General features: G+C 45.1%; 6 non-coding genes across 6 annotated transcripts; 4 read left to right on the top strand and 2 right to left on the bottom strand.

The window, feature by feature from the left end:
* The first annotated feature begins 12052 nt into the window (after positions 1–12052).
* trnar-ucg (transfer RNA arginine (anticodon UCG)) lies at positions 12053–12125 on the top strand. The gene has a single exon. It is a non-coding gene; the product is annotated as a tRNA-Arg (tRNA).
* Positions 12126–13679: 1554 nt separating this feature from the next.
* Positions 13680–13761, bottom strand: trnas-uga (transfer RNA serine (anticodon UGA)). Its single transcript has one exon. It is a non-coding gene; the product is annotated as a tRNA-Ser (tRNA).
* A 1540-nt stretch (positions 13762–15301) lies between these two features.
* Positions 15302–15375, bottom strand: trnan-guu (transfer RNA asparagine (anticodon GUU)). Its single transcript has one exon. It is a non-coding gene; the product is annotated as a tRNA-Asn (tRNA).
* A 945-nt stretch (positions 15376–16320) lies between these two features.
* Positions 16321–16437, top strand: LOC138231471 (U5 spliceosomal RNA). Its single transcript, XR_011186722.1, has one exon. It is a non-coding gene; the product is annotated as a U5 spliceosomal RNA (small nuclear RNA).
* Positions 16438–16664: 227 nt separating this feature from the next.
* Positions 16665–16806, top strand: LOC138231410 (U4 spliceosomal RNA). Its single transcript, XR_011186663.1, has one exon. It is a non-coding gene; the product is annotated as a U4 spliceosomal RNA (small nuclear RNA).
* A 1170-nt stretch (positions 16807–17976) lies between these two features.
* LOC138231437 (U4 spliceosomal RNA) lies at positions 17977–18118 on the top strand. Its single transcript, XR_011186689.1, has one exon. It is a non-coding gene; the product is annotated as a U4 spliceosomal RNA (small nuclear RNA).
* Positions 18119–23214: the final 5096 nt, after the last annotated feature.

Here is a 23214-nt window from a genome sequence, read left to right as displayed (position 1 = left end):
TGGAAGCACAGAACGCCGTCAAACCAAATGCATTTTAAAGACCACGACTTGTGGATATTTCCACACTCTTTACATCAAACTATCAGTGAGCTAATTATCTTTTTTTAAACCTCCGGTTTTTCATCGATGCGTAATTACGCACGAACTGGAACCCGGGGGACCGCTGTGTGCACACGTTCACAACGCGAGAAATACTGTTCAATACGGCTTCGTGCGAAAAACCCGTATATGACCATAGGAAGCAGAACAGCGCAGTCTCCCATTACCCAGACTGTAAGCACGGGAATAAAGCTTTGTTTGATTTCTGAAACCCTTCCTTTACGCCCTGTTTTCATTCAGGTAAGGGTCAACTATATTCACAATACTACTGACAGCAGGAAGATTAAAATATTCTTTACTCAGCAGCTTATTAAAAACAGCTCCCATGATGTTCAAACCGATTTTTTACACAGAACACTGACACAGCTTTGCATTCTGAATCTCTTTTTCTCATGCTTTTATTTAATATGGCACAATGCACTGGGATAGGGGTATTCTGTTCACAAACCAATAGCATTTAAACCACAGCACCCACAATGCTGCAAGTGTTTTGCACACTCTGACTTTTCCCAGCTTTGTTTTGGGTTGTGGAACCTTTCTTTATATTTTTTAGGATTTTCTGAAGATAACACTACAGGTAATACACTGGGACAGGTGGGTCATCTTCATGGCTCAATAGCATTTCAAATACAGCACCCACACTGCTGAAACCAAGTGTTTTACACACCAGACAGGCCCCCTAACTTTATATAACCTTGCTGTGGCTGTGGCCCCTTTCTTTAATTTGTTATGATTTTTTGAAGATAACACTACAGGTAATACACTGGGACAGGTGGGTCATCTTCATGGCTCAATAGCATTTCAAATACAGCACCCACTCTGCTGAAACCAAGTGTTTTACACACCAGACAGCCCCCAGAACCTTATACAACCTTTCTGTGGTTGTGGCCCCTTTCTTTATTTTTTTAATAAGAATTTTAGTTTTTCAATATGGCACCATTAGACAGGCGGCACATGGGGATTGGGGGGTGCTATTCATGAGTCAATAGCTCTTCAAGCACAACAGCCACAGTGCTGCAACCAGGTGTTTTACACCAGACATTTCCCCTAACCTTATACAACCTCGCTTTGAGTTGTGGAACATTTATTTATTTTTTAATTGTTTCTTTGACTGTAATCAAGTGTTGTGCTCACTAGGCAGGCCTCCTGACCTTTCACAGTCATGCTTTGTTGTGTGCAACTTTAATTATCTTTTTAGGATTTTTTGAACATGGCAACTTCCACCGAGACGGGTGGGGGGTGTGGGAGTGCTCTTCAATAGCTTTTTCATCTATACACACAAACGGATGTAACCAAGACACTCAGAACCTGTCACGCAGGGGCTGACTGCTGAGGATAGGGATCCAATGCGGTGCCCTTGGTAGGGTTGGCGCGAGACGCAGGCGTAGTCGGAGTAAACAGGCAGGGGCCCGAGTCCGGGAAGGCGTAGTACAGGCGTAGGCACAGAATCGACAGGCGAAGGCGTAGTCGAGGGACTGGCAGGGGTCGGAGTCCGGGAAGGCGTAGAAGTTGCGTCGGTAGGCAGAGGCGTAAATGAAGAGACAGGCTGGGGTCAGGATCCGAGAAAGCGTAAAACAGGCGAAGGTACAAAATCGAGTGGCTAAAGCAGTTGTCGGAAAAGCGGGGTCGAGGTCCAGGGGAGAAGTCATAGTAAGGCAAAGGCGTAGTTAGTAGGTAAGCTCCGGGAGAGAATCTCAATCGTGAGCAATGACCGGGGGACAGATGAGGGTTTAAGTAGAGGACTGATTGACATGTGCACGTTTGGTATGGGGAGAGCTCGAGGGAATGCGGGAGCGCTTGCCTGCGTGAGGGAGATTCATGACAGAACCAACAGAATCAACCTGAACTCATAGAAAAACAAGAATGCCCCCGAGACACCTGAATCCCCCTCCTGGACAACTCTGGTATCAACACCCCCAAACCCATCCATACCAGCTTACAAGATTCAGAATCGGTGTAACCCTCCAACCTGGACCAAGAGCAGGATGGGACAAGAACCTGCACCACACTACGTACACAGGTTTGTATTTTTGGCTGAAGATGAAAATGTCTAACATAAATTGTTTTGGTTCTAGCAAACAATAAAAATAGTTGTTAAAATCCAAACACACATAATGAGATCACTCTCTGTCAGTATGTGTAACATTCTGGGTCTGGGCTCCTCTGTATTTGGGCTAAAGAGAGTTCAACAACATTTATTAAATGCACTGACATCATAATCTGACAAGATCCATTGTTTAGGGGAGACTTGACCACCCACTTTCCCCCTGGTATCGTGAAGCTCATTGTCCTTTAGCTTTCCAAAACCAGAATCACTTGGGACTCCAGGGGGATCGGTGTATGCAAAATATGAATTCCTTATGCAAGAAATTGTATATGGTCAATATAGCGATCATATCTTATCAGCAGATGGTAATCTCCAAGGAACAAGTAATAGGTTTATTCCACGCTGAAAAATGATCAAATGATTGATGAACCCAAGTGATTTGAAAGAAATGTTAAACAACTCAAAGCGAGGTTGTATAAGGTTAGGGGAGCTGTCTGGTGTGTAAAACACCTGGTTGCAGCACTGTGGCTGTTGTGCTTGAAGAGCTATTGACTCGTGAAGAGCACGATGTACTATCCCCATGTACCGCCTGTCTAATGGTGCCATATTGAAAAACTAATAAAAAAATAAAGAAAGGGGCCACAACCACAGCAAGGTTGTATAAGGTTCTGGGGGCTGTCTGGTGTGTAAAACACCTGGTTTCAGCAGTGTGGCTGTTGTATTTGAAATGCTATTGAGCCATGAAGACGACCCACCTGTCCCAGTGTATTACATGTAGTGTTATCTTCAGAAAATCATAAAAAAATAAAGAAAGGGGCCACAGCCACAGCAAGGTTATATAAAGTTAGGGGGCCTGTCTGGTGTGTAAAACACTTGGTTTCAGCAGTGTAGGTGCTGTATTTGAAATGCTATTGAGCCATGAAGACGACCCACCTGTAACAGTGTATTACCTGTAGTGTAATCTTCAGAAAATCATAAAAAATTAAAGAAAGGGGCCACAGCCACAGCAAAGTTGTACGAGGTCCGGGGGCCTGTCTGGTGTGTAAAACACTTGGTTTCAGCAGTGTGGGTGCTGTATTTGAAATGCTATTGAGCCATGAAGACGACCCACCTGTAACAGTGTATTACCTGTAGTGTAATCTTCAGAAAATCATAAAAAATTAAAGAAAGGGGCCACAGCCACAGCAAAGTTGTACGAGGTCCGGGGGCCTGTCTGGTGTGTAAAACACTTGGTTTCAGCAGAGTGGGTGCTGTATTTGAAATGCTATTGAGCCATGAAGACGACCCACCCGTCCCAGTGTATTACCTGTAGTGTAATCTTCAGAAAATCATAAAAAATTAAAGAAAGGGGCCACAGCTACAGTAAGGTTGTATGAGGTTTGGGGGCCTGTCTGGTGTGTAAAACACTTGGTTTCAGCAGAGTGGGTGCTGTATTTGAAATGCTATTGAGCCATGAAGACGACCCACCCGTCCCAGTGTATTACCTGTAGTGTAATCTTCAGAAAATCATAAAAAATTAAAGAAAGGGGCCACAGCTACAGTAAGGTTGTATGAGGTTTGGGGGCCTGTCTGGTGTGTAAAACACTTGGTTTCAGCAGAGTGGGTGCTGTATTTGAAATGCTATTGAGCCATGAAGACGACCCACCCGTCCCAGTGTATTACCTGTAGTGTAATCTTCAGAGAATCATAAAAAATTAAAGAAAGGGGCCACAGCTACAGTAAGGTTGTATGAGGTTTGGGGGCCTGTCTGGTGTGTAAAACACTTGGTTTCAGCAGAGTGGGTGCTGTATTTGAAATGCTATTGAGCCATGAAGACGACCCACCCGTCCCAGTGTATTACCTGTAGTGTAATCTTCAGAAAATCATAAAAAATTAAAGAAAGGGGCCACAGCTACAGTAAGGTTGTATGAGGTTTGGGGGCCTGTCTGGTGTGTAAAACACTTGGTTTCAGCAGAGTGGGTGCTGTATTTGAAATGCTATTGAGCCATGAAGACGACCCACCTGTCCCAGTGTATTACCTGTAGTGTTATCTTCAGAAACTCATTACAAAATAAAGACAGGGGCCACAGCCACAGTAAGGTTGTATGAGGTTCGGGGGCCTGTCTGGTGTGTAAAACACTTGGTTTCAGCAGTGTGGGTGCTGTATTTGAAATGCTATTGAGCCATGAAGACAACCCACCCATCCCACCTGTAGTGTTATCTTCAGAAAATCCTAAAAAATATAAAGAAAGGTTCCACAACCCAAAATAAAGCTGGGAAAAGTCAGAGGACCCGCTTAGTGTGCAAAACACTTGCAGCATTGTGGGTGCTGTGGTTTAAATGCTATTGGTTTGTGAACAGAATACCCCTATCCCAGTGCATTGTGCCATATTAAATAAAAGCATGAGAAAAAGAGATTCAGAATGCAAAGCTGTGTCAGTGTTCTGTGTAAAAAATCGGTTTGAACATCATGGGAGCTGTTTTTAATAAGATGCTGAGTAAAGAATATTTTAATCTTCCTGCTGTCAGTAGTATTTTCAATATAGTTGACCCTTACCTGAATGAAAACAGGACGTAAAGGAAGGGTTTCAGAAGTCAAACAAAGCTTTATTCCCGTGCTTACAGTCTGGGTAATGGGAGACTGCGCTGTTCTGCTTCCTATGGTCATATACGGGTTTTTCGCACGAAGCGATTTGAACAGTATTTCTCGCGTTGTGAACGTGTGCACACAGCGGTCCCCCGGGTTCCAGTTCGTGCGTAATTACGCATCGATGAAAAACCGGAGGTTTAAAAAAAGATAATTAGCTCACTGATAGTTTGATATAAAGGGTGTGGAAATATCCACAAGTCGTGGTCTTTAAAATGCATTTGGTTTGACGGCGTTCTGTGCTTCCATTGCGAAGATATGGACAAAAGAATATTCGTGCTTGGTCAAAAAAATGTCATAAAAACGAAAAAGTAAAGGCTGAGAAAGCATCCACAATGTATTTTATACACAAAACAAGCATTCTCGCAATTCTAAGAGGTTTCGTGAAAGCGCTACAGGCGTGCCAAAATCGTTTTCGAACTTCGAGCTAACTTTACCCCGGTTGATTCTGAACGTATGAGATTGCAACGCCTTTTACTTCCATTGACAAATGATAGAGATTCGAAGAGAGATCCTTCAGACCAGCAAGCAAACCCACGGCTATTTCGGTTTTCTATCTAGGCAACGTTGGGGTCTGCAATAGCATACATGAAAGCGTGATGCAATTTCTGTGGCTACATTTGTTGCACGTCATGCACAGTAAGAGTGTCTCTAACACCAAATAAAAAGTCAACAATTAGTGATCACGCCTTCTCCTCAGTTAACCCACTGAAACCCTTGCTGTTAACAGTTCTTTACTGCGTGCTTTACGAGCACCTACATACCGTGTCGGTTCTTTCAGCTTTATTCATTAGGTTTTCAAAGGCATAAGTAGAGCACCAGAGGTGCGAACGCAAAATGTGTGGTTATCTGAAGTCTTGCTTTCCATGGCAGCGGGTCCAAGCGATTTAGCGTTTTTATAGTACCGGGAAAGGAGAAGCAGCACTTCGCCTCTGCCGCGCAGACACAAGGCGACGTACGGCAGACGCCGGAGTCGGCAGGTTTCGAACCTGCGCGGGGAGTCGCCAACGCATTTCGAGCCCATCGCCTTAACCTCTCGACCACGACAAAAGCGAGCCCGCCGCCGCCGCATTCCTCCTATAATCAAACACGGACTGCGAGGTGGCTTCAAATGTTAAAGTCCCCCCGTCCGGATGTCAAAATGCAACTTTGGCAGACAGAACAAACATCAACAAACCACAAATGTGGACAAGGATTTTACAAGCTGCACCACACTGCACTTTCAAAAGCATTTACATTCGTGTTAGACGCAGGAATTTGCCTTTGATTTGCGCGCTTACGAACGCCATGGAAAACGAAACAAAACTAAAGCCCTCAGCTCCTGCACTTGATTATAATCCCGTTATGTGTCGAAGCAGGAATTTACGTCATCCTACCACTGCAACACGGGGAATAGAGGGAAATGAGCACAAGCTACGAATTGTCTCTAATCAGTCCCTACAGTTGTAAGACGCCTGGAAGCGTGCACCCCCATCATTAATCTTTGCGCATCTGTGCAAGGTAAACTCTGGAGCAGTCTCTGAAACGGCTCAAAGGAAACACGTGATTGATTCCATGTGCATCTGGGGTTCATTTCTTATTTACATTTAATTCAAGGGAAAGGCTTGGGTCAGTTTCAGACGGCCTCCAACAGCGAGATTCAAGCGCCCCACCTTCAGCCCAATCTGCGCCGCCAGAACGCCAACGGCTCCTCTGGTCTCCGGGGTGCGGTTGTGACCCCGTAACCTAAAGTGTTGGTGGAAGACAAATGGAGACTAACAGGTGATGTCCTAGGACATGACCACATTGTGACACTCGGTGGGGATGGTGACCATTGCTTGGAAAAGAGTGCGAGGCCCCTTTAGAAAAACATTTTGTTAACAGGCATTCTGCCTCAGCCTAAACACCTATAGCTTGCAAAGCGCATGCTATTAGACAGGCACCTCTGCAAGACCTTAAGAGTCTCTTAAACTAGTGATAGTAAGGTGTTCCCAATGGGCGATGTTTGGCTTTCAAATCATCTCTCTGTGGAAGCGCCGCGATGCAGCTGTTTAAGGCTTAGAAGCAGCTGACTGTTTCACTACCTAGCTGATCACTGTCAGTCAGGGAGCTTAGAGGTGAAAAGCCTGTCTGAGAGACAATTCGCCGTCGATCAGTTCAATATGTTCCGTACCAGCTCGGCGCACCTGAGATCATCTTGGTAGCCGTGTAGCTCAGATGAGTGAGAGCGTGTGTGTGTGTGTACCACCGTGATTGGATGCCGGTCCTTCTCAGGTCACAGTAAACCTTCTGCTGCCTAACTTTCCCCAGTGTGCCCCAGTGGCCTAATGGATAAGGCACTGGCCTCCTAAACCAGGGATTGTGGGTTTGAGTCCCATCTGGGGTGCTCCTGTCCCATTTTGAGCATACAAATGTCCTTGTGATTTGCAAAGCTACAACCCCACCTTACTCAGTGAGCGTCTCTGCTTTTCTCTCACATACAGTTGGGAGAAAAACTTTTGTAAACAGCCCTTCGGAATGATGTGGATTTCTGCATGAATGGCTCCTAACATGTGATCTTATCTTTATCTAAGTCATAATAATTAATAAAGAGAGTGTGATTTAACAAACAACACACGCCCAACATTTGACATTGCTGTTTCTTTATTGACCAAATGGTTTAAACAATCAAGGTCATTGATGGAAAAAGTACGTGAACCCTTATATTAAGGAGCTAGTGGAACCTCCTTTATGACAAAAACCTCAACCCCCACTTTCTGTAGCGGCTGGTCAGACCTGAGCAGCGGTTAGGAGGTATTTTGGCCTATTCCTCTATGAAAAACTGTTTCAGTTCATGTATATTTTTGGGATGTCTTGCACTGAACGGCCTGCTTCAGATCACGCCACAGTACTTCAATGGGATTGGGGTCAGGACTCTTACTTGGCCATCCCAAAATACGGAATTTCTTCTGTTTCAGCCACTCTGTTGTTGATGTACTCCTTTAACTTTCAACTTTTGTCACGTCTGTCCACAGAACATTGTTCCAGGAGTTGCTGTGGAACATCCATGTGGTCTTTAGCAAACTTGAGAGGGGCAGTGGTGGTTTTTTTGGGGGGGAGAGCAGTGGTTTCCTCCATGGTGACCTCGCATGATCACCACTCCTGTTCAGATTTCTTCTTATGGTGGACTCATGAACACAGACGTAAGACAAAGTCAACCACCTGTTCGCTAGATCCCATCCCCACTCAGCTAGTCAAAGATTCCCTCGAAGGACTGGCAGGACCTATAATTAGCATGATGAATGCATCGCTTGCGTCAGGCGTTGTACCTGATCAATTTAAGGTAGTGGTTGTTAGACCGCTCCTTAAGAAGTCAAATTTGGATCCACAAGTTCTTAACAACTACAGGCCTGTCTCAAAGGTCCCATTTCAATCTAAAAGTCTTGGGAGAATAGTTGTTGCCCAACGTCAATCGTATCTGGATTCAAATAATATACTTGAGAAATTTCAGTCTGGTTTCTGAAACTGCATTAACAAGAGTCGTAAATGATATTCTCTTAGCTACTGATGCGGGGAATGCAACAGTGCTTGTGCTTCTAGATCTTAGAGCTGCCTTTGACACGGTTGACCTCTCTGTTTTGTTACACAGGCTTGAGTTTGAGGTTGGCTTATCTGGAACCGTCCTTCAGTGGTTTACTTCACATTTAACTCATCGTTTTCATTATGTTCAAATATCTAATAATTGTACTGCTTCATCAATGTCACCAGTTCAATTTGGGGTACCAGAAGATCAGTGCTGGGACCAATATTGCTCTCTCTCTCTACATGCTGCTGCTAGGTAGGATAATATGAAAAAATAATATGAACTTTCATTCATATGCTGATGACACTCAAATAAACATTTTGTTTACACCAAACGACAACTCTTCTATTATCAGTTTAGTTAAATGCATTAAGGAAGGAAATACTTGGATGTGTGAAAACTTTTTGTTACTCAACTCTGAGAAAAATGAGGATCTGTTGATCGGAGGCAACAATACTGATAGGACTACTATAACTTCAGCACTTAACTCAGAGGATTTAAACATTTGCCTCAAAGAGACAGCACGTTACCTAGGCGGCATATTAGACACAAGGCTCTTAACAACTTGCATTGTTAAGTGCCTTGGGACAACCTTGTTGTGAAAGGCGCTATATAGAAATACATTGATTTGAATTGAATTGACAATGTAAAATGTTGTGTGTGTTGTTTGTTAAACAAGACTGTCTTTATTTATCAAAAAATAAAAGGAATTTGCTAGGAATGCAAACGTTAGGTTGCGCTTCTTCATGCTGCATCGTCGGCATGAGTGGAGCTTTTTAAACGTCTGTACTTACTGTGCCCCATAAGAAATCGTTTGTCCCCGTTCAAAAGACATTGTGCGATGTCCTGCAGTGTTCGCAAAGCAAACCTTTGACAGTTTGAAAAGAGGAATTTATTCTGCTTCCTGTGCGTGCAGTAGTTACAAAGTTGAACGTCTTTACACGATTTGCTGCAGTTTTCAGTGGGCGGGCTTTGTCAGATGGCTTGGAAAAACGCACTGTGTTTTGGCTCGGGAAACATCATGAGAAGTGTCCTGCATGTTTTCTGTGTATAGCTGTCTTTTAACGCATACAGAATTCATTCGAAATCATTGATTTCTCCAATTAACAAGGGTCCCTTAAAAGATGAGTCAAAGTAACGTCTAATCAGATTAGTTTCCTTAGAGCTGGTTCAGAGTTTGCTCAAGAGTTTACCTTTCACAAATGCGCAAAGAAGAATGTTGGGGGTGCATGCTTCAAGGTGCCTTACAGCTGTAGGGAGTGATTCGAGACGATTCGTGGTGTGTGCTAGTTCCCATATACCGTACGCCCCGGGGTGCAGTGCTAGGATGACGTACAATACCGTTTGGGCACGTAACGGCGTTATATGCAAGTGCGGGACGTGAGGGTTTTCGTTTGTTCATTTTGTTTTGCTCTGCTTTGCTTTGTTTCGTGGTCAAGAGGCGTAAGGTAAGTCGTAATCCAGGGAGAACACTGGTGGCAAACAGTCCGAGGTGAGAGGCGAGGTCCAAAGTCGAAAAGGCAGAAGGGGAGTCCAATATCCAGAATAAACGAGGTAATGGAAAAAACGCCAGGTAGAGCTCTCAAGGAGTAGACTCAATACCAGCGGGAAGCAGGTAAAGATGGTAAAAATAGCACTGCGTACCGCACGGTGGAGTGTGTGCAGGTGGGTTAACTCGTGCGGCGGCGTTTGTTAATAATCACCCGCTGCTGGTGCTGTTTAGATTGCTTAAGAGTTGGTCTTAACTGCCTGGCGGTCATGACAAGCTCCTCTTTAAGCTGTGGTTTAGTTTTGCATTCATGTGTTTCTAGAGCAGTTATTTATGGGGGTGGGTGGGTCTTTCACAGAGGCTCAGGACAAATCCCCCGCCTGAAAGTCTAATGTGTGCGTTCAGACAGTCACAGGTCAAGAGCCAGGCAGGAGGACAATGGACAGAAGAGCCAACGAACTAAAAATAAAAGAACAGATATGAAAAAGCCACCATCTTTTTCTTTTTGACATTTTCCGACTTTTATGCAAGCCAGGACAAAGTTGCTCGTAGCTACTTGTGGATTCAAATACTCTATCGAGTGCTTTGATGAGTTTTTGCAATTTGATTGTCGTCCTGTCAGCCTGTTTCTGTTTTTTTTTTTTTTCAATCTAGTGATGGAAAGTATGAGGGAAATGATGGAGCAATCAATAACCGCTCCGGAAAAATGGCAGAAAGAAATGGTCCGTCACTAAGGACATTTGTGAAGCAGAGGAGTGACATCACCACAAAGGCGACACATTCTGCTGATGGTTTTGGTGAATAATGATTGAGGCGCGTTAAGAGAAAGGTAGCTGTGTCAGCATGCGTAGGCTGCAAAGGATCAAGCAAAGGTTTACTCCATGCTGAAAAGAGAAGAAAAGAAGCACAACGTTTCGACTGTGGAGCCTTCTGCGCCATCTTCTTTAGCGGTGATGATGTTTACATTGGAAAAACGGAGACATGCATCCCTGGGTGGGCTTGAACCACCAACCTTTCAGTTAACAGCCGAATGCGCCAACCGATTGCGCCACAGAGACTGACAGCCGCTTGTGCTCCCTACATTTGCAGGTTTATGGTCAAAGAAAACAATCACTTGCGCTTCTTGCAGCCGGCAATCTTTTTCCACTGACAACCAAGAAATGGATTTCATCTTTCACAAGCTGTATGGATTTCTTCAAAAACAAGTTATTCCAGAAAGGAAATGAATTCTTGCATTAAACTGAACCAAGCTGTACATGTTTGTCTGAAATGATACATTCGGCACAACAAGACACGGAGAGAGGCACCGCTGGTATTCAGACCCAGGATCGCCTGCTTACTAGGCGGGCACTTTAAGCCACTAGGGAACAGCGCCAGCAGAGCACCGCGCTTTTACAGACACTTGGACACATCTGCGTTCGGTGTGCACTTAACCTGCTCTCTGAGCCCGTTGCCTCCGTCCCATTTAATAGCAGAACTGACGCCAAGAGAAATGATGAGAAATGGCATTTATCGGGCACTTTTCATGTCCAAGGAGCTCAATGCCCTTGACACCTCCCCAAGGCGACAGAGCTGTGCATTCTTTGGCGACACCATTTTTTCTTTTGTTTAATTTCTATACTTATTGATAGAATAAAAACGATATGTCATGTACTGTAAGGGAAATGTCTCTTTTCATGGGGAAAGCTAGCACCAGCAAATGTTGTGTTTAGAAGAAGTGATTTAACATGACACGTGACCTAATTTACTGGAGCAAAAGCTCACCCAGCAAGCCCTGCTTTACTTCTACAGGAGAGAAGTACTGTAGAGTCTGCAAGATGTTCAGCTGGGTAGCTACGTCAGCATGCCTCGGCTGAAAAGGAACAAGTACTAGGTTTATTGCATGCTGAAAAGAGAAGAACGGAAACACAGCGTTTCGACTGTGAGGTCTTCTCACACCTGAAGAAGCCTCACACCTGTAAAAGGCTCCATTGTTTTCTTTCTTCTCTTTTCAACATGGAATACACCTATTGTCTGCAAGATGTGACAATTTCATGGTGTTTTGGAAGAAAACCTTTTTCTTTGAATTCAAAATCAATCGGAATTTCAGCACGACACATCAACACTTTTTCTGTTTTAAGGAGATGATATTTTAAACCTGATAAAAATAGTAGGAAACACAAGTTTCTTGCTGTGAAAATTTAGATGGGGAAGTGTACTACTAGTAGCAGTGTAGAGCTCTCTGTGGTGGAGTGCAAGTGCATGTTCTATGGGCCAGTGGCGTAATGGATAACGCGTCTGACTTCGGATCAGAAGATTGTAGGTTCGAGTCCTGCCTGGCTCGTGAGGCTTTTAAACCTCTCAGGTTCCTCGGTAACAGGTTGGCGTCATGTATGTGAACTATAGAAAAGCATTTGCCACAACCCGTAAATTAGCACGCAAGTGCGGGCTGGTGAACACAGAACTGTATGGAGATCATCTCCAGCTCCGAGCTCAAATGCAATGAAAAAACATGCAGAACAGAACTGGAGAGCAGCTGAATTTGTGCTCAGTAGGGTGGGGAGGACTCAGCATTGCTATTGTTCTAATTGGCATGAACTGCAGGGGATCTGAATCAGAACATGTCAGTTAGTTCGACCATTGCGTCAATATGTAGGCCACGTTAATACAGAATTATTACTTTGTCTGTCTCGTCTTTGTATATAGCTGAATGTCCCTGACAATTTCATGTTAGTTTTTAAGAACGACATTGGTGCTAATATATACATATATAGCATATAAGGAACACGTAAAAGTTTAGTCCATGCTGAAAAGATAAGAAAACCGCCACAACGTTTCATCTTGGAATAAATCTTTACTTGTTGTTTTGCAGCCTACCCATTCTGACCTAACTCCTCCCTTGAAATTCCCTAACAGATAAGGGTACGTAACGGCTCATGCGATGCTCAGTTGCAATTTGTCCCAAAACAAACAAGAACAGCAGCTGAGGGTTTGAGTTTGAACATGCACTGTATTAAAGCAGCTTTTATTTCCATTGATAAATGCTAGATATTCCTACAGAGATTCTCCAGGTGAGTAAGCGATTCCTGTTTCTGTTTCTATTTCTGTTTCATATATATATACAGTATATATATGTTACATGTGTCTCTGCAATAGTATAAATGTGTTATACACTATCAGGGGCTGCTTTTTTGTGCACCTCATCTACAACAAGGGTTTTTTTTTCATTTATGTTTGTGGACCTTCACCATTTGAGGAAGTGAGTTAGATAAGAAAGTTACAGGTATGGTGAGCAATGACTGACAAAGGCACGTACTGGGTATTCCTTACAGAAGTGTAAGCAATTTGTTCTAAAAAACACCGGCTAAAGTCCAACATCGTTAGCAATCTTATTACTTAAACAGAATTAACATCAATAAACTGTAATGTGCTGGTACATGCGAGTAGATTTGATCTTCTATTAAACAAAAATGCAATTACAGCTCTAAAAAGGTCAACCTAGACTTCTGTAACAGATCTGTTCAGGTCATCGCTGTTTCTCTGACCTTGTGAGTCTTTGGAATTTTAAAAGTGTATTTTGCTTGCCTTTCATGTGGTCTGTGTACAAGTCACTGTGGCGTATGCGGTCCTACACAGCCTTGCTATAGACGTGACGACCCTCCGCTATGTTGCAATGGAGAACAGGTTCAGTACGGAGCTGCTGAGAAAATTCAGCTGGAAAGCTCGTTGCAGAAAAGCATCGTTATCTGTGTCCAGCGGCAAAGCGTCCATCGTGGGTGCTGAAGAATCGATTTCACAGGCTGCGGGTCCAGGCGATTTAGAGTGTTAAAGGTCCCAGCGAAAACGAAACGGCGCTGGTCCTTTTACACGCACGCACGCAACCAAATGCAAAGGACGCCGTAGTCGGCAGGATTTGAACCTGCGCGGGGAGACCCCAACAGATTTCAAGTCTGTCACCTCAACCACTCGGCCACGACTACAGCGAGCACTGCGGCCGCTGCCTTCTTGCTACAATCGAACAGGGAGTGCGAGGCGGCGGCGGCAGTGGAGGCAACTTTTTTCAAGTTCGCTCTCCGTTTAAGAAACCTTTTACGCCATACGTGCAAGCACACACACACACACACCTCAGAGGACTTAAGGGTGGCTTCAAGTTGGAATGATAAAGTCTCCCCGTTCGGACATGAAAACAGAACGTTCTTAGACAGAAAGCAATCAACAACGGAGACATGTGGACGACGATTTTAGTCACTGCACTTTGAATAGCATTTTTACTCCAGTTACAGGAGATGCACCAATGGCCCTTGACCTACGCTCTTACCAATGCCTTGAACATTCAAACAAAACAGCCCTCAAGTCCTGCGGTTTAATATAACGCTGTTACGTGTCGAGGCAGTATTTGACTCTGTCCTACCGTTGAGACACGGGGCGTATATGGAAACGAACACATGCTACGGATCGTCTCTAATCGGTCCCTACAGTTGGAAGGCTCCTTGAAGCGTGCACCCCCATCATTCATCTTTGCGCATCTGTGAAAGGTAGACTCTTGAGCAATGTTTGAGCCAGCTCTAAGGCAACTAGTGCTATTGGACAGACACCTCTGGAAGATCCTAAGAGTCTCTTAACACCACTTCCAGCAGCAAGCTTAATTGTTCGCTGGAGGTCTCCCACCCAGGTACTGACCAGGCAAAGAATCACCAGTACATTGAATGAGGAAGTTAATCCTGAAATCCAATTACATATCTCAAGGTAAGACAAATCCATAAGAACATGTCTTAGTATTACTTTGTTTACATTAGTATGGCACTGAGTTGGAGCTCCTCTTTAAGCTGTGGTTTAGTTTTGCATTCATGTGTTTCTAGAGCAGTTATTTATGGGGGTGGGTGGGTCTTTCACAGAGGCTCAGGACAAATCCCCCGCCTGAAAGTCTAATGTGTGCGTTCAGACAGTCACAGGTCAAGAGCCAGGCAGGAGGACAATGGACAGAAGAGCCAACGAACTAAAAATAAAAGAACAGATATGAAAAAGCCACCATCTTTTTCTTTTTGACATTTTCCGACTTTCATGCAAGCCAGGACAAAGTTGCTCGTAGCTACTTGTGGATTCAAATACTCTATCGAGTGCTTTGATGAGTTTTTGCAATTTGATTGTCGTCCTGTCAGCCTGTTTCTGTTTTTTTTTTTTTCAATCTAGGGATGGAAAGTATGAGGGAAATGATGGAGCAATCAATAACCGCTCCGGAAAAATGGCAGAAAGAAATGGTCCGTCACTAAGGACATTTGTGAAGCAGAGGAGTGACATCACCACAAAGGCGACACATTCTGCTGATGGTTTTGGTGAATAATGATTGAGGCACGTTAAGAGAAAGGTAGCTGTGTCAGCATGCGTAGGCTGCAAAGGATCAAGCAAAGGTTTACTCCATGCTGAAAAGAGAAGAAAAGAAGCACAACGTTTCGACTGTGGAGCCTTCTGCGCCATCTTCTTTAGCGGTGATGATGTTTACATTGGAAAAACTGAGACATGCGTCCCTGGGTGGGCTTGAACCACCAACCTTTCGGTGAACAGCCGAACGCGCTAACCGATTGCGCCACAGAGACTGACGGCCACTTGTGCTCCCTACATTTGCAGGTTTATGGTCAAAGAAAACAATCACTTGCGCTTCTTGCAGCCGGCAATCTTTTTCCACTGACAACCAAGAAATGGATTTCATCTTTCACAAGCTGTATGGATTTTGAAATGTATGGACGATGCCAGGTGTCCCACAACACCACAGCGCCGACACACCTTTGGTTGTCCCACATAAAAAACATAGCCATTGCAGGCGCCCAGCCGGATTGTAGAGGGCAGGTGCCTTAAGCCTCCATTTACATTGTCCGGTAGCAAGCGAACCTCGAATTTCCTTGCTCCTGTTTTTATACCGTCAACATCTCTAACCTCAGTTCCATGGTGGACGGTGCAGTACTGCTTAAGCCAGGTGTGAATGTCCTCCGTCTTTGCCAGTTCCGAGAACATAACAACATGCACCGTTTTCCTCTCTCTCTGTGTCAGAGGCTGCAAGTTGATCTTCTCAAGGGCAGGAACTTTCCCTCTTTTGCCTCAAACACATCCACACATTGTTCAAACAGAGAATAGGTAGCAAAAACAACCTCAAATGCTTTCTGACCTGGGAGAGCGAAGATGAAATCCAAGTGCCGAGGTTCAAAGCCACGTTCCTTCTGTAACACTTTTCTGCTGAACTGCATACGATCCATGAAGAGGTCATCCAAAAGCTCAAAACGTACAGCATTCTTGCGGGATCCAAAGGTTGCCATCTCAAACTGCAAAACAAACACTGCTTCCACAAAACAAGAAAACAATCCAACTACTCTAACTACAGGCTGATCAAGGTATCTCCCCTGCCAGGTAAGCCGAGAGCCGCAGGCGATGAGCCCAGAGCTGAACGGGCCCCACTGGCTCGTTTGTAAGGCCAGGTGCATTGCCAACCACGACCGGCAGGGCAGAGGCCTTGAAGGCGGCCTGGGCTCCTGCAGCTGTCCAGCCACGCACTCTGGTTTCTCTTCATCTCGTACAAATCTTTTGCCTTTTACTAAAGATTTCCATGGAGAGGAACATGAATGAGTTCCATACAATTTTTGTGCTTCCCTGCCTTCGGGTGGGGCACAGCTGGGCTGGTCAAAGAGAGAAACTAAAACCGCTCACAATCGCTCTTATTACGGCGACTGTGGCCGTCTGCTCTGCGAGTCCTCGGTCTCCGCCTCTCTGATTGGCGCTCTTTTCTTTGGGGGGCGGGAATATGCTGTGAAATATGAAGCGTTACAGCAACGACATGCCAAGAGACGATTGATAACGATTTCCATAGGATCCCCGCGGTTGCCTGGCAACCGTCAGCTTTGCGCAGTGGCAGTATCGTAGCCTGTGAGGTTTAGCCGAGGCGCGATTATTGCTAGTTGAAAACTTTTCCCAATACCCCGCTTCCGCCGGTTTGCAATACAATCGGCGAAAGCAATTTTTGACAGTCTCGTCAGAGACTGAGCAAGGTGTTTAAAGACAGATTTTGTCATGGTAACATCATGGTAGAAAGAAACAAGCTTGTTACGTCTCAACAGAAACGCTCTTTAGCTCTTTCAGCGTTATGCAGAGAACAGCGTCTGTCGAGATCACTTTTGAGTCAGCGCGAAACGCCGTGTGCTGTCAGTTTGATTTCATATTGCTCGTAGCGGCGCCCGGCTTTTGTCTGTCAACCGTTAGGTTGCGCTTCTTCATGCTGCATCGTCGGCATGAGTGGAGCTTTTTAAACGTCTGTACTTACTGCGCCCCATAAGAAATCGTTTGTCCCCGTTCAAAAGAGATTGTGCGATGCCCTGCAGCGTTCGCAAAGCAAACCTTTGACAGTTTGAAAAGAGGAATTTATTCTGCTTCCTGTGCGTGCAGTAGTTACAAAGTTGAACGTCTTTACACGATCTACTGCAGTTTTCAGTGGGCGGGCTTTGTCAGATGGCTTGGAAAAACGCACTGTGTTTCGGCTCGGGAAACATCATGAGCAGTGTCCTGCATGTTTTCTGTGTATAGCTGTCTTTTAACGCATACAGAATTCATTCGAAATCATTGTAAGATTCTCCCTCAGTTCCGTTGTGCAGTGCTTTACCTCTTTCAAAAGGCTTCACTTTCCTAGTCACATTCCAAGCCTCATCGAACCCGGGCTGTTTCCTCCAGCGGTATAGTATTGCAGTGAGACAGCACGATGCCTGCAAGACTATGTCACACTAAACGCCACAGATTGTGTTTGTCCGTTCGTGTCAGTCGTCCTGCAGCCACGGGAAGTGGGACACAAACATGCTGCAATGCTTTCAGGACGTTAGGATTTGTTTGTGCAACATCCGAGAAGAGTACTTGTGGCTTGAATGTGAACTGTACGTGCCCGCCCCCTTTCCTCTGTAGTGCATGAGTTCCTCCCGGCATGCCCTTCGTCATTGTTCTGTCATCTTGTATTTAAAGGGTTGTATTTCTGCTGCTGAAAATAAGCAACGGTTTTCTCACAACGCCCTTTGTTCCCGACGGAGCCCTTGTCTGTCATGAAATTCTTCAAAACCTCAAGCTAGAAGAAGAAGACGACAAATATGAAGCGTTACAGCAACGACATGCCATGAGACGATTGATAACGATTTCCATAGGATCCCCGCGGTTGCCTGGCAACCGTCAGATTTGCGCATTGGCAGTATCGTAGCCTGTGAGGTTTAGCCGAGGCGCGATTATTGCTAGTTGAAAACTTTTCCCAATACCCCGCTTCCGCCGGTTTGCAATACAATCGGCGAAAGCAATTTTTGACAGTCTCGTCAGAGCGTGACATAGTCTTGCAGGCATCGTGCTGTCTAACTGCAATACTATACCGCTGGAGGAAACAGCCCGGGTTCAATGAGCCTTGGAATGTGACTAGGAAAGTGAAGCCTTTTGAAAGAGGTAATGTCGACGCTTTTTTAACAGAGCACCAAAAAAGCGTCTTTTTTGAAGGCCTGGGTACTGAGCATTGGTGGTTCAGTGGTAGAATTCTCACTTCCCACGTGGGAGGCTCTGGTTCGATTCCCAGCCAAAGCAGTGGCTTTTGCAGCGAGCGGCTCCATCACTTGCATCCCCTTGCAACTCGCAACTGAAAACCCACTGAAGCAAAGCATTTGTTAGCCAGGTCAGTACCCGGATGAGGGTGAGCTACAGGGAAAAACAAAGTTTCCAGCTGGAAGCGGTGTTAATGGTGCCGGTGGGGGGGCGCTCAACCTGAGGTCTGTGCGGGTCCCAATGCCCCAGCATAGTGACGGAGACGCTGTGTTGTAAAAGGGCGCTGTCTCTTGGATGAGATGTAAAACCGAGGTCACAGCGCTCTGTGGTCATTAAAAATGACCACCAAAACCTTTGACAAAAGCTCTTGGTAATTGATGGTCTTCAATAATGCTTCTCCTTTAGGTACATTTTAAATCAGCTGAAAAATGCTGTGAAATGGGGGGTCACTTCACGCCAGTGTAGGATTTGGGTTACAAGAACCATGAAACTGCACGAGAAAGCCCGTACACTGAATTACACGGCTTTCTATTCAAAGGAGGGCAAAAGAAATTCCCTGAGTTCGATTTTTTGCAGCACAGAGAGGATTGCTGTCGTGAGGCTGGTTAGCTCAGTTGGTTAGAGCGTGGTGCTAATACCGCCAAGGTCGTGGGTTCGATCTCCATACAGGCCAGGTCGTTTTCTCCTCTCTTACAAAAGCTGTTAGGTTCCTTTCCGTGGTGAGATGGGTTGTCATGCAACGCTGCCACATAGTGCCGACAGACAATTAAATGACAAAAATGAAGAGAGTTAAAGCAGCTGGAAAGGTTTTCTTACAACTTTTGAGCTGACACAGTTTTGGAAAATGTTTTCTTCACGCTGCACTGTACCACATAGGCAGCCAAGAGTCTCCAAAACAAAACAGAATTGACAGTCATATAATGTCCATTAACCCCGGTTTTAAACACAGACTCATGTCTGCCATCATAAGAATATGAGTCCAATATTTTAGAATATAGTCAGAATGTCTTCTAACCTTACCTGTGGTGTCTTTAATCCCTATTGCTCAATGCATGGTGTACGTACTGCATACATGTGTCTTGAGAATGAGGAATGGGCCCCTGAGACATTTACCTGTTTCACAAATGATCGGATTTTACTAGAGATTCTGTTTGGGATTCAGATGTGCATTCGGACAGCAATTCCTTTCAAGAAATGATACGTTCTGGATGAGGTCAAAGGTGCTGGAACACTGTATTTAGGATGTGTTTGCAGTGATTGTGTCTCCTGCTTCAACGCAGTGATATATAGATGTGCTCCTGTAATTTATTGGTACATGCCCAGGGCAGTAAGTAGTCTGAGGATTTATTTCCAGAAGGCATAGAGCAGTGAAACAGTGAAGTAGTGCAGCACACTGGATCATTATATTATTAGAATCTATTCTACCTAAATTATTACATTATACACAACTTGAGCTCTCAGCACCGTACTGAGCCCAGGTGTTTTTCTAAAGCTGTCAGGTGCAGTTCATTTACATGAAGGAAATCTCTTACTGGGTACGATTACAATGCAGTAAGTAGCACAGGCTACTAAGGGAGTAGCCTGATGCGTTTAAAAACAACCAGCGCCAGGCAGGAGTCGAACCTCCAAACTCCTAATCCATCGTCAGACACATTATCCATTGCACCACTGGCCCTGGTGTGACACTGCAGGACTGTAACCCAGTGAGCTTAGCACTGCAACTAGTAAAATATTATCCCCGGTCCATTCTTTTCCAAAAGTGAGAAACACCTGTTTTCTACATTTTGTCTGTTTTAAAACCATATCTCTTTAAACCAAACCAAGAGTTTGTCTTTTGCACTGATATTCTGATTCATTTCGATTTCAAAGAAAAAAAAAACATTACCTTCCAAAGCATCATAAAATTGTCCCTTCCTCCAGACTCTACTTCTCTCTTGTAGTAGTACAGCAGACCTTTCCAGGTGAGCAGATCACAGAGTCCGAAATGAGCTTCCTCCATCAAGCAAAGTACCTGAACATGACTCTGTCATCATGAAAGCGCCCCTGTAATAAAGAAATTAAATCCGAAATCAAGAGGGCAGTTGCCTGCTGAAGTTCAAGAAGTCATAAATTTTAACCTAGCAACACATTAAAGGCTGCATCTATACAAGTACGATTCTAGAAATGCTCACCAGATTACGTTTTAAGAAAGAACTGCGCCTCCGGTTCCGCCGAGATCTTAACTCGGATGGCAGGATTCAGAGTCTGGAGTGTGGAATGATGGCGCATGGAGGGTCCACATACTGTGGATCCCTCAGTGATCTTCCGCGTGTTCAAACCGCCAGCGTGTGACTCCTCTGTCCCCCTGACCTCATTGCTCTGCTCTCGCCTCTCTGCAGCTGAGCCCGACTCATGGTAAAGTGGAAAAAAATATGCCCTCAACGTGAGATTTACTCTGGAGTGAGGATAGTTGTTACCTTCTTATCGTTAAAACGGATGTATGTGATGTGGCGACTAGTTTCTTCTCCATTAGCAGGCTTAAGGTTAAAGAAAAAAACATTGCTGACTTCTTTTTTTTTTGCCAGCCGTGAGCGCTGATTAGCGAGGTTTGTATTTCATGTTTTGCAAGTTGCATCCATTTTAAGAAAAACAAGTCGTTCAAGACAGGAAATGAATACTTGCATTTAATTAAGTCTAGACGTATGCGGTTATCCATACTGACCAGTTCTGTTCGAGAACACAGAACAAAAAAAGGCACCGCTGGGATTCGGACCCAGGATTTTCTGTTTACTAGACAGGCGCTTTAACCAACTAAGCCACGGCGCCCCGGGAGTGCTGTCCTTTTGCAGCCACTTGGACACACCACTCAGACACATCTGCATTCGGTGTGTGCTCCGCCTGCTCGCTGAGCAAGTTGCCACCTTTACATACAATAGCAACATCGACACCAAGAGAAAGGATGACAAATGGCTTTTATCTGGAACTTTTCATGTCCAAGGAGCTCAATGTGCTTTCTGTGTACAACAGGGCCACTGAACTCCACACTGGCCACTGAACCACAGCAGTGGCTTGCTGGCTTGACATCTCCCAAGGAAAATGTTGAAATCGCATGTGGAACAGGAAAATGACCCTCAAGTATGAGGGAAAAAAAAGAAAAAGATCAACTGGAGTGCGCCAACCCATGTCAGGACAGCCCAGTTTCGTTGACGAGTTGGCCGAGTGGTTAAGGCGATGGACTGCTAATCCGTTGTGCTCCACACACATGGGGTTGAATCCCATCCTTGTCGCTCTCCATGTCTGACACGTGTGCCTGTGCGCCTTTGGCCCTCCTGTTGTTTGCTCCGGTACTAGAGCCGTACATTTCCTAGCGGTGGCTGAACATGGTATAGTAGGCTAATGTCAGTATCGAGCAGTGACAGTAACAGTATTTACGTGCCGCTGCTCCCAAGTGGCTCTGGTTTGAGACTGTGTTTTCACTTACTTGCAACGCAAACGGAGAAAGCGATTTTTGACAGTCTCTCGAGAGACTGCGCTAGGTGTTTAGGGATAGACTTTGTCAGTTCCCCCTGGGATGATGGCCTCTCAATTAGTTTGTGATTCCTCTAGACGTTTATACACTAGAAGCCTGCTTCATGGCTTAAATCCAAGCTAAGGAAACGAGTTAGAGGTCTGATGCAGAACTGCGAATTCAATGAACGGGAACACTACAGTACATTGCACTGTGTGTGTTAGGAAAGCTGCCCCCTTCTGTCCCTTGTCGACCGAACAGAGGACTGTAAAGGATACCGCCAAGAAACTTTAGGATGCTGGTTGGAATCCAGCTCCAAAGAAGCCCCTTTGGGTGTTATGTCATCAAAAAGTAAGAACAGCGAATCTCCCTTTAATCAAAAGCGCAACAGAACTGTTTTCCGTGGAGGAGGTTTCAGACCCGTAGACCTGTTTTATTCGTAGGGCAGGGCGCATTCCCAAACGCGAATCTCATGTTTTAGAAATGCTTTGGGCGGCGTGAAGTGAAAATAAGAAATGGGCTCCAGATGCACATGGAAGCAATCAAGTGTTTCATCCGAGCTGTTTCAAAGACTGCTCAAGAGCTTTCCTTTCACAGAGGCGCAACGATTAATGATGGGGGTGCACCCTTCAATGCGCCTTATGACTCTAGGGCGTGATTGCGACGTACGTAGCGTGTGCTCATTTCCTTCTATTCCCCGTGTTGCAGTGGTAGGATGACGTAAATTCCTGCTTCGACACGTAACGGCATTATAATCAAGTGTAGGAGCTGAGGGCTTTAGTTTTGTTTCGTTTTCCATGGCGTTCGTAAGCGCGCAAATCAAAGGCAATTCCTGCGTCTAACAGGAATGTAAATGCTTTGGAAAGTGCAGTGTGATGCAGCTTGTAAAATCCTTGTCCACATTTGTGGTTTGTTGATGTTTTTTCTGTCTGCCAAAGTTGCATTTTGACATCCGGACGGGGAGACTTTATCATTTGAACGTGAAGCCAGCCTTAAACCCTCTGAGGCGTGTCTGTCTGCCGGCATGTATCTTGCGAAAGGTATTTTGTTTTTAACGGAGAGCGACTTTAAAAAAGTTTCCGCAGCCACCTCGCACTCCGTGTTAGATTATAGGAGGAATGCGGTGGCGGTGAGCTCGCTGTAGTCGTGGCCGAGTAGTTAAGGCGATGGACTTGAAATCCTATGGGGACTCCCCGCTCAGGTTCGAATCCTGCCGACTACGGCGTCTGCCACATGTCGCCTTGTGCCTGTGCGGCAAAGGCGAAGTGCTGCTTCTCCTTTCCTGGTACTATAAAAATGCTACATCGCTTGGTCCTGCTTCCATGGAAAGCAGTTCTTCAGGTAATTCTACTCTCTTACCAAAGCTGTTAGGTGCCTTTCCGTGATGAGATGGGTTGTC

The sequence above is a fragment of the Lepisosteus oculatus genome, unplaced genomic scaffold (assembly GCF_040954835.1).
Source record: "Lepisosteus oculatus isolate fLepOcu1 unplaced genomic scaffold, fLepOcu1.hap2 HAP2_SCAFFOLD_60, whole genome shotgun sequence".
NCBI lineage: Eukaryota > Metazoa > Chordata > Actinopteri > Semionotiformes > Lepisosteidae > Lepisosteus > Lepisosteus oculatus.
The sequence above is the reverse complement of the archived record's forward strand: the minus strand, read 5'-3'. Positions and strand labels throughout refer to the sequence as shown.